Here is a 10,892-nt window from a genome sequence, read left to right as displayed (position 1 = left end):
GCATCTTAACGATCTCACTTTAAATTCAAATTCCAATTCAAATTCAAAACGTTTATTTAATACTCAAAATCTTTCGTGTGTTTCGGAGTAAGTATAAAGGCTACAATAATTCGTAATGAGAGTTTTAACAAATCTAAAACTAGCTTGAAATCTTAAAAGTTACCCTATTTGCAATATTACATTGATAAAACTAATCCCATCAAAAACAATACTTGTCAAAAAAACCAAGTCTCGCAACTCAGTTGTTCTACGGTAAAAAGTTGTGAGATCCATGTAATACCAAGTCCAGGCCAGGAAATCTTTAACGTTTTACATAAATTATTGACTTGGCCATCGCACTAAATAATTTAATTTACACGTGTTTTCATGCGATGGCCAAGTCAATATATTTATTTTTTGTATTTTGTAAACAGTTCTACTTTTTTCCTTTTCGGTACCTTCTACTTATTGTATGTATATCTAACCAGCAACGAATTTTCTTAAAGTCCTCTCTCTGACTTATGAAATTTTCTTATTTTTGTAGGTAGCCTTCCGTTTTCTCTTTTCCGGTTCTACTTCTTGAGCTGAAAACTGGACCGAAATTGAAAAATGTTACTCGACTTGGCGGGGACACTACCGTGTGCCTTTATATTTAATTTTATATGATATTACAAACTTGTTTAGGTAAGTAGTTAAATATTTATAAAACTGGACCGAAATTGAAAAATTTTGCTAGGCTTAGCGGTTGCACTACCGTGCCCCCAAATATTTTAGTTTTTCCTTGATTCATACACCAAACACTACTTATATTCCAAATTTGAAGCTTCTAGTTCTGCTAGAAGTGCCTTAGAATTTTGATGATCGGTGAGTCCGTCAGTCAGTCAGTCAGTGAGTGACAACATTAAGAAACTTTGACCCGTTATAATTCTTAAACTACTGGTTCAAATTGAATGAAATTTGAAATATACCGTGTCTTTACAATGCCTGCATAGCTAATGAAAATTCAGCCTTCTAGTTTTATCCACAACGAAGTTACAGGCGGTCGAAAATGGCCTGAATTGCTTCGAGAAAAGGATGATACGGCCGTGCCGCTTTTTTGCTCGACTTGGTGGGGGCACTGCCGTGCCCCCAGATTTGAGAACTGAATATTAAAACAAATGCGTGTCGTGACACGCGCAGTGTAGGGTTCCGTAATTGACTTCAGAAGCAAGCAATTACCTACTTCATCTAAAAGTCACTTTTAATATTTTTAACCGACTTCAAAAAAGGAGGAGTTATAATAATATGTTCGACTGTATGTATGTTTTTTTTTCTACGTATGTTCACCGATTACTCCGCAATGAGGATCATTTCGATTTTTAGCTGTGAATGCAGATTTATAGGGCTAAGAAATCCTTAATACACAGTCCAAACATTTTTGTTCTACGACAAACTTTGACGAAGTTATGGCCAAATTACTAAAAAAGTTCACTGACCGCCCGGCGCGGGGACGATGACGTCACTATATCCGATCCGAACGCTGCCGGCGTAGTGCGTGGATAGAAAATATTTTTTTCTAGCCAAACTATCAGTTTTAGAGATTTATTCATGAGAATAAAGTAAGCTATCGATAGGTAATTTTTAAAAATAGAAATTGTGAAAAATATCGCAAAAAATCCATACGCTCATACGATTCAATGGAACGCAGAGACGCGATTGGGGTCTCCGCGGTGGTATATTTGGCGATTTATTCAAAATCTAAAAATGATACCATTTCAAAATTCTCTTTGGAGGGAAATATCATACAAAATAAGATTTAAATTGTATCCATCCAGAATACTCGAGCATAATTGAGGTGACACAAAACTAAGACAAGTGTTATGAAACTACTCTCAAGTATAAAATCTACATAATTATTACCATAGTGCAATAAAAACACTTTCTGAAAGTTAGCATTATGTAGGTATTGCTATACGGTTGCAAAGCAAGACAATATAAAGCAAGACTTTTACCGTTGACGTGACCCTCACACACTCTTTCAAAAACTGGCACAAAAACTATTTTTCTCAGAGTCTATAACTATTTTTAATCCAAATTTCACTTAGTTTACATCGGTTCAGTTTTAAGTTTGAATAGGTAACAGACAGACATTTATAATATTAACACGGATCTCTTTTAATTTTTGATCGAGCTGACGTCGTCCATCCATTCGGGCCAAGTCCTGATTTCTGCCCACAAGTTTCTGCCGGGACTCAAAGTGGCGAGTACTTGCTTGTGACCGATCACGTGGTAGTTTGACGTTAGGTGACCGTTCTCCACTCCACACCTAAGAAGGGCCTTCACTGCGTTTAACTGCTGAGCCGTTGGCACGTCAGCTGGAAATGAAAATTGGAAAAATTTAATAATGCTACTGTAACAGTAGGTTACGAAAGTCTGCAAGTAAAATGAAAGTGAATCTTATGGGTTTGCGCTAAAGTTTTATGAACCAGATTTCTTTTGTTTTTTTTTAGCAGGAAAGACTAATTACTAGCTCGCTTGTAGTGGTCCTGTAATTAGTTTCAAACGGCGACGCTGTAATTATGTAATTATCACACCACACCCATATTCTACATCTCTAAATTCAATGTGTACCTAATTGAAAGAAACATCTAATACATAAAATTCTCGTTCCACAATGTTTGTATCAAAGACGCCCGAAACGACTTGACCGATACTTATGCCTTTATTCAGGTCTGAGAATAAGACGTTAACTATTTTTCATACCCCTAGGTGATAAGGGTTTTTCAAGTTGCAGACGCACTGGTGCCCGTTTTCACCATAGGTCATAGTTCTAGGTCTATTAATCATCATCATCATCATTTCAGCCATAGGACGTCCACTGCTAAAGGCCTCCCCCAATGCTTTCCATGTTACCCGGTTGGTAGCGGCCTGCGTAGGTCTATTAATAGGTAAAACAATATTTACTTTCATAGTTCCCGATGAAGGAGATGCCAATAGAGCGTTTGTTGTAGCCGTAAGTGTGCGCCCCCACGTGCAGCCAGCCAGGGCCTTCGTAGACCTTGCCGTTGCCGCCGACGTAGAAGCTGAAAGTCACAAAGTATGCAACCTCCTTATTTGAAAAAGCCATAAAAGAAAAAAAAGAATTCAAACACATCATCATGCTTTTCCAATTGGCGTTGTTCTATTGTTTTGTTAACATTGACGATACAACATAACTGGCCATAATAAATAACCACAGATGAAACAGTCTGTGACAAAATGATGGAGATTTTAATGGATGCATTTTAAGAATATTTTAATTTAAAAAATCCCTACTATGTACTTCTTGTTTAAAGAACATTTCATCTATTTACTACTTGATTACCAGAAGTGCATTCTTGTCTGTCAGCTCGGTCATATTTTTGAAATAAATGTCAACAGCCGCGCGGTACGTCACCGTATGACAACATGCGATAGGGCTGCTCACCTACTGACAGTACCCATTCTAATTACATCTGTCTACTTACTTAGAATTTCGATCTAGTTTTGTGATTGTATTTTTTTTTTTATTTAGACAAACAAAATACTTTGTGAATGGAATAGGATAAAAATGCGTGTTGTTTTGTGATTAGTAGATTTAATTTAAAAAGTATACTAAATAATTTTGTATCTACTAATCATAATGAGTACTTAATGATCTGTTACTTTAATTTCAGGCGGGCGAAGTCGTGGGCCAAAGCTGGTTTTATACAATATAATTTTCATTTCAAATCAAACTGACTGAAAATGACCATTTCTGACAGTTAATGACTAGTTATTGACAAAGGACAGTGCCAATCCACGTATGGAAGTTGAACCAAGTGCTGCCCAGAATGAAACTATAGTGCATTTTATCCCTCAGGCCAATACTAATTTGTAAACCGGAGCGCACTGAAATCTATCCCTGGAGTTAAGAGAAAAAAAGAGTTTTGTTTTGAATTATTTACATACAAAATATCATCGATGTATACCTACTACGCATAAGATTTCGCGATTTTGGCATTAAATAACACTCGCTATGTTGAACTTAACCATACTGCATCCGTACACCTTACTTTAGTACGACTTCGACATTATTTATAAGCGATCAAGCGCTGTTTCAGTAGTTTAGTTAGTTGACCGAAATTAATTATTTCCATAATGGAGCAAGAAGTTTTAGCTTACAATAACTTCAATAATCGATTGTAATACACCAATAAATTGATTTTTCGCAAGGATAGAGAACTAAAACTTCTTGCTTCATTTTGGAAATAGTGATTTCTGTCAACTAACCAAACTATTGCAACAGCGTTAGATCGCTTATAAAGAATGTCTAAGTCGCACTAAAGTAAGGTGTACGGATGCAGTATGGTTAAGTTTAACATAGCGAGTGTTATTTAATGCCAAAATCACGAAATCTTATGCGTAGTACGTATATATCGATGATATTTTGTATGTAAATAATTCAAAACAAAACTCTTTTTTTCTCTTAACTTCAGGGATAGATTTCAGTGCGCTTCGGTTTACACATTAGTATTGGCCTGAGGAACAAAATGCACTATGGGTTGATTCTGGGCAGCACTTGGTCCAGACATTGGCACTATCCTTTGACCGTTTAAGACGGTCAGTAAAATTCAATCACCTTAGTCATTTTTAGGGTTCCGTACCTCAAAAGGAAAAAACGGAACCCTTATAGGATCACTTTGTCGTCCGTCTGTCTGTCTGTCAAGACCCTTTATCTCAAGAACGCGTGGACGTATCAAGCTGAAATTCACATGAAATACTCAGGTCTATTGTCCCTTTAAGTAGTGAAAAAATCAAACTTCTAAGTTAACGCGATCAAAAGATACAGCAGTTTATACCGACACCTTAGACGAATTTCCGTCACACGCTAGGGAATCAAAACCTACAAGGTACTTCCCGTGAACTCAGAAGGAAAAATTGCGAAAATGATAAATTTGAAGTTACATAAAATATTAAAATATTATTTTTGCTTACATGACATAAAATATTTTTTTAATAATTATAAACTTACTACCTACCCTTTTTCACATGAACGCGTAGAGATATTAAAGTTTAAATTCATAATATCAAACACTTCTTAAATCTAATTGCCTCTAAACTGTGAAAAAATCTATATCAACGCAAAAATTCAAAACGCTGAGGTAGGTAGGTACCTACCTATAATCATACCGCATATTTTGAAATTCGCCACTACTCGCAACGGAATCAAAACTTAAAGACTACTACGATATCTAGTAAGTAATTTGATTTAATACGTCATAAATTGTAAACCGCTACGTTTGTACGGCGGAACCCTCGGTGTGCGAGTCCGACTCGCACTTGGCCGGTTTTTAACACTAGACCATCGACGTCCGTTCGGCACATTCGCGACACCCCTAACTTTTGGATCTCGACCACGTCCCGAGATTTGAAATTCGAAGGAAAGCTCGCGTTTCGTCGGTTTATATGAAGTTACAATACTGTATGATATTATTACCGTGCTGTCAGTATTGACAAAGCAATGTTGACCCCTAATATTAACTTACAGAGATAACCTTGGAAATGAACTAAACCCACTTTGCATATCACCTTAAAGTTTAAAGGTCTATAGATAGCTTCTATTAATAACACTTATCGTTTACACAATGCATTATTACAAAGCCTATAAATATAGGCTTTGTAATGATGCATTAGTTCGTTCGTTTCAGCCAAAGGACGTCCACTGCACAAAGGCTTCCCCCAAGGACTTCCCTAACGACCGGTCCTGCGTTGCCCGCATCCAGGTTCTTCCCACTAAGTTACATTTAGCTATAAGGTACAGCAAATTACAGACTGAAAGAATTATAAATTGAAAGGAATACTCACGAAGAACCAATGTCCCACCAATTCAGGGTGTCCATGTGATAATCCTGTATGTTCTTCACCCGGTTCTTGCAGGCTTTATCGGTGGTGCACATGGGAGTCGCTGTGTGCTGGATGATGACCAGGTCGACTGGCCTCGGCAGGTACTGAACATGGGTCGGTTGCAGGCCCCCCCATTGCTTCTTGGTTACAACGTCGCATTCTGAATCGTAAAATATCGTTCTTCGTGTTATTATATTGCTAAAGCTTCAACCACACCGACGCGTGCAAATCGCCATCGCCGGCGCGATCACGGCGCGATCACGGCGCGATCATAGGTCAATGACAGATCGCGCGGACTGTCATGGGTCGCGCGACCAGTCATTGGCCTAGTCGTGCCAGCGGTGGAGATCTGCACGCGTTGGTTGGTTGAAGCTTTATGAATATAGAACAATGGTCCTATCTACTCTGTCAGAACCACCCCCTTCTCTTGCCATAGATGGCATAAGCCCTACTGGTTAGGAGACATATTATGCGAGCAAGCCATAGCCTTCCTAACCTGTCTGACCGCCGTGAAAACTCTCCATTTTCTTCTGATAAATTAGAGAGGGAAGTCAAAGTCAAAGTCAAAGTATTTATTTGAAGTGTTCCTGAAGTGGATTGTGATGATGATGATGATGATGATGATACCTATATTTTATGATTAAATGAATAAGAGTTAGCTGACTGTAACTTATTACATACTGAGTACGATAACTTGCAATTAACTAAGTCCCCTGGAGATCCCGTTCCTAAACTACATATGTAATAAAATAGTTACCTTAAAGTTTAACAAGCTTAACCTTCACCTCACTTGTTACAATGGTATCTTAATTATGTTACATCATTAAGTATATCAGGCAATACATATAATTTAATTTCTATGATTAGGTACTGGCATTCGTTCAATAAATTGGAATTCATCACATAAGTAATACAATTACGTTATGTCTAAAATTTAAGATCTGATCTGAATCTACGCAAATTACTAATCAAATTAAAATCATATTGGCTGACATTGTCTTAAGTAAAATCTTTAATATTATTTTCTCACTAACAAGCGTAACAATAATAAATGATTGATTTATCAAATTAATACCATGTAGGTACACTAATCTATGCAAAGTTTTAGTGCCTGCATTAATGGAGATAATTTCTATTAATAAGATTTGTATTATTTCAAATGTGCGTAAATTTAATTTAAAAACTAACAAAAGAACTTACCTCCTCTCACCAGCTCGCAGAAGCAGATAAAAAAGGCAAAAATATTCAACTTTCGGAACATTTTTAGCTCACACTAAACGACAACTTGTATGCAAAGTTATCCCAACACTGACGATGACGCTTACAAGTTTACAAGTTAAAGATAAGACTGCACCGAGCGGGAATAACCTGGGCCCAGTCGCCTGTCTTACTTACTCACCTACGGCGGAACAAAGACAGATGCAAGTTCGCAAACCTTATGCTTGATACGGCGAAACAATAAAACGGTTACGTATCACGTCACAACAAAAAAGGCCCGGCTCGGTGGAAAGAAAAAGAATTAATTTCCTGATACAAACTGAAGCAAAGAAACCAAACTGTGTACAGTCGCCTTGAAGTTATAATCGTTACAATTTTATGCTTCTGATAGTACTGTTATATCTTGCTCATGCCACTCAGGGAACCCCCTTAATCAGGATATTGATACAGTCTTGCCTTATGCCCCGCATAAGGTCCGTATAATCACCTCATACTCATCACTCCTTTGTAGCCAGGAGTTACAGCTTGAAACCTAGTAAAGGTAGAGTCGACGGCACATCAGACTATATATTTTTCTTGCAATAAAATGCGATATTGTCAAGCTTGATGTGCTGTCTGTACATTAATATTACTCATTATCATCGTCGTCGTCATTCCAGCCACAGGACGTCCTCTGCTGAACATAATCCTCCCCCAATTAACTATGAGTTATTTTTTTAATAGAACGATGAGTAAATTCTGTTCTGCAAAGTAAAATCGAATTAGAATATTATGCTTAGTCACTTATATTCGTTTTTATTCAGACAGCGATATTTTGCACTTCATACTCATAAATGCCATTGTAATAATAATCTAATAGAAAACGTTACTAACAAACGTAAGAATGTTTAATGTTAAAATAAATAAACATTATGGATTATATTTCCTAATTTCTTTAGTAAACTGTAAGTAGCCTTTGTGTCCATTAGATGACTCCATGGGATGACTCATAGTAACACGACTCGTTAGCTCTAAAAGATCCCCTGTTCTAAATACTATGTATATTTACGAATGATAAGCCAGTTTGAAACCTAATGCCAACGACCCATGCTGCCTGCCATGACTGGTGTAATGGATCAAAAATTATATCTAGCGAGTGGCCCGCCGGTCGAGTTAACTGCACACTTGGCAGCCGTGACGTCACATCGACGCTCTGGTACGGAACGGGACGAAGGTAGGGAGAGGTGCGCAGTTAGCTCGATTGAGTTGTAGGCTTAAAAAACTTGTGTTTGTGTATATCGACACAACAACACAAGTTTTTTAAACTTACCGGATTGTCTCTACGAAATGCCTTTCAAATATGTTCTATAGCAGTGACTGCGAACTGTGATTATAATATTAAATAATCTTTAGGCGTCTAGACAATTGATTGCAGTCGATGTCGCTTATTTTCTGTCGGTAGCCCTAAAATATTGTACAGAATTCGGATGAAAAGAAATGTGTAGGAAAAATCCCACCAAAACATTCTGTAAAAAACTAGCCAAGTCTCGATGGAGCTGCTTGTTTATCTCTAAAAAGTAATGAAATCTAGACAAAGTCGTGCCAAGTCTATGGTTCCTTACTGCAATTTCTTTATTATTAGTTAATGTTTTGTGACTTGGCCGTTGAATTATCTTTATAAGATAATCATACATAAAGTATTATTGAAATACGCAGCTTTATCAAGCCTACTTGACAGGTTATTGAATCAACGTTTTCAAAGTGGCAATTTTCCATCGTCAATGGGTAGCGGTTCTGGCGATAGATTGGTGCAATGGTGTCATGGAGCACCTGGTTTTGTACCCTTCAACGGCCACTTGGCCGTTACACACACACAACACTAACTATAATAATAAAGAAATTGCAGTAAGGAACCATAGACTTGGCACGACTTTGTCTAGGTTTCATTACTTTTTAGAGATAAACAAGCAGCTCCATCGAGACTTGGCTAGTTTTTTACAGAATGTTTTGGTGGGATTTCACTTCTTTTTGTAGAACGTGGCAAAATTATTTAACGTCGTCGTTTTGACGACATTTTTTTACGATATTAAACACAAATAAACTCAACGACCTTTAAAATGGACAACAAATCAGAATTGTTTTAATAACATAACCTTAGCGAACCTTACAATATAATAAACGAAATCAACGAAATGCAAATTACACAACATTCAACTTAATCGACGACTTTCTCTAGAAAGGAAAAAAATCTGGGCACCGCTTGCTAGTGCTAGCGCCATCTAGCGGTGAGCGATACAGGCGAACACCACGGTGCCGGAGTAGTATTGATTATGAATGTGGTGTTACTCCAGATCTTCGATTTTCCTAGTTTTTATAGTTTTCCCTTTATGTAGCCATTAAACCCTAACTCTGTACCAAATTTCAGCTCTCTGAGTTTATGGAAAGTACTAGTTCTATTTTGATGATCATCAGTGAGTGAGTGAGTGTCGTAAATGCGAAACTTTGCTTTCGCTTAACTTCGGAACTAAATGACCTACAGACTTGAAATTTTGGATTTTAAGTATGTGATTATAGCTTACTAGATGACGAAAATTTCTATGTTCTGGTCTTATCCAGAGGTTCTCAAATAGGGGCCTGAAAATGCGGCGAAATGGTTCCAGTAAAGGATGGTACGGCAGTGTTTGCTTCGCGCTCGACTTGGTTATCTACTCATATTAAATGCCTGCCGAATGCCTGCTAAGTTATAGACACTCTTGTTGATTAGATAAATAAATATATCTCATTCTTCAAATTACGAAAAAACTAAACTAAGTCTCTTCTAGCAATTTCATTCCCAAATAACTCCTGTTTTATACAGCCGTGTCGCGCAACTAATTACGTTAAATTTTTGATTTTCGCGCAAAAAGGATACTGAAAATAATGTGAGTGTTGGGGCCTATGGTCCTATTGGGGTCCAATGTTTACTCACCTACCTTTCTAGATTGAATATGGTGTTGGGTAATGGAATTGAGGAACTCTGTAGATGTTGAAATGTGTGATTTAGGTACCTAGACTCAGGCCAACGAACTTTAGATCTTCAATATTGGATTTGGCCTTCATTCTATCCTATTCAACTTTTGATATGTCTGACAGAAGAATGTCATTTTACTTTGGTATGTTTTCACGATGGAGGTGGTAAAATATATTCTCAAGGATATTACAAAGAACCTATAAGTAAAATAAATAAATACTATTTAGTTTTATTACTTTCTTATTTGTATTTTCCGGACGTTATGGAAATCCTTGGGGGAGGCCTTTGTCCAGTAGTGGACGTCATTTTATTTTATTTTATTTTATTTTGTTTTATTCAGAAAACAAACAGCTTACAAATATTTAATTTGACTTTGAATGAATACATTTGACTGAAACGACGACGACGTCGACTTTCTTATAAACAGTTTGAACTGATGTTAAGTTCAAAACCACCATCATCACAGAATTTTAATAATAACACAAAGAAAAGTTAAATTACATGTAGTAAAAGTATAATGAGCTCTATCGTATATAAAAATTATATGACAGCATGCACATCTACATAGCTACACAACTACCTACTTACACAAAAACATTTTTTACCAAACTTTCATTTGATATTAATAGTCTGCTGATAGAAAATTATTACTTCAGGTCGAAACAATACCGAGAGTCATAATTCCTTCAGGATACTAATTAAGTTACCACAAAGCTGAACTGAACGTCTTTACTGTATTTTATTTATTTAGTACAACAATATAGACCAAGAGCTAGTGAACGCCAGACCTACGTTATTTTATAAAGGCTGAAAGTTTGTCAGC

Source organism: Ostrinia nubilalis, chromosome 8, assembly GCF_963855985.1.
Source record: "Ostrinia nubilalis chromosome 8, ilOstNubi1.1, whole genome shotgun sequence".
In the NCBI taxonomy this organism is placed as follows: Eukaryota; Metazoa; Arthropoda; class Insecta; order Lepidoptera; family Crambidae; genus Ostrinia; species Ostrinia nubilalis.
This window is presented reverse-complemented; position numbering follows the sequence as displayed.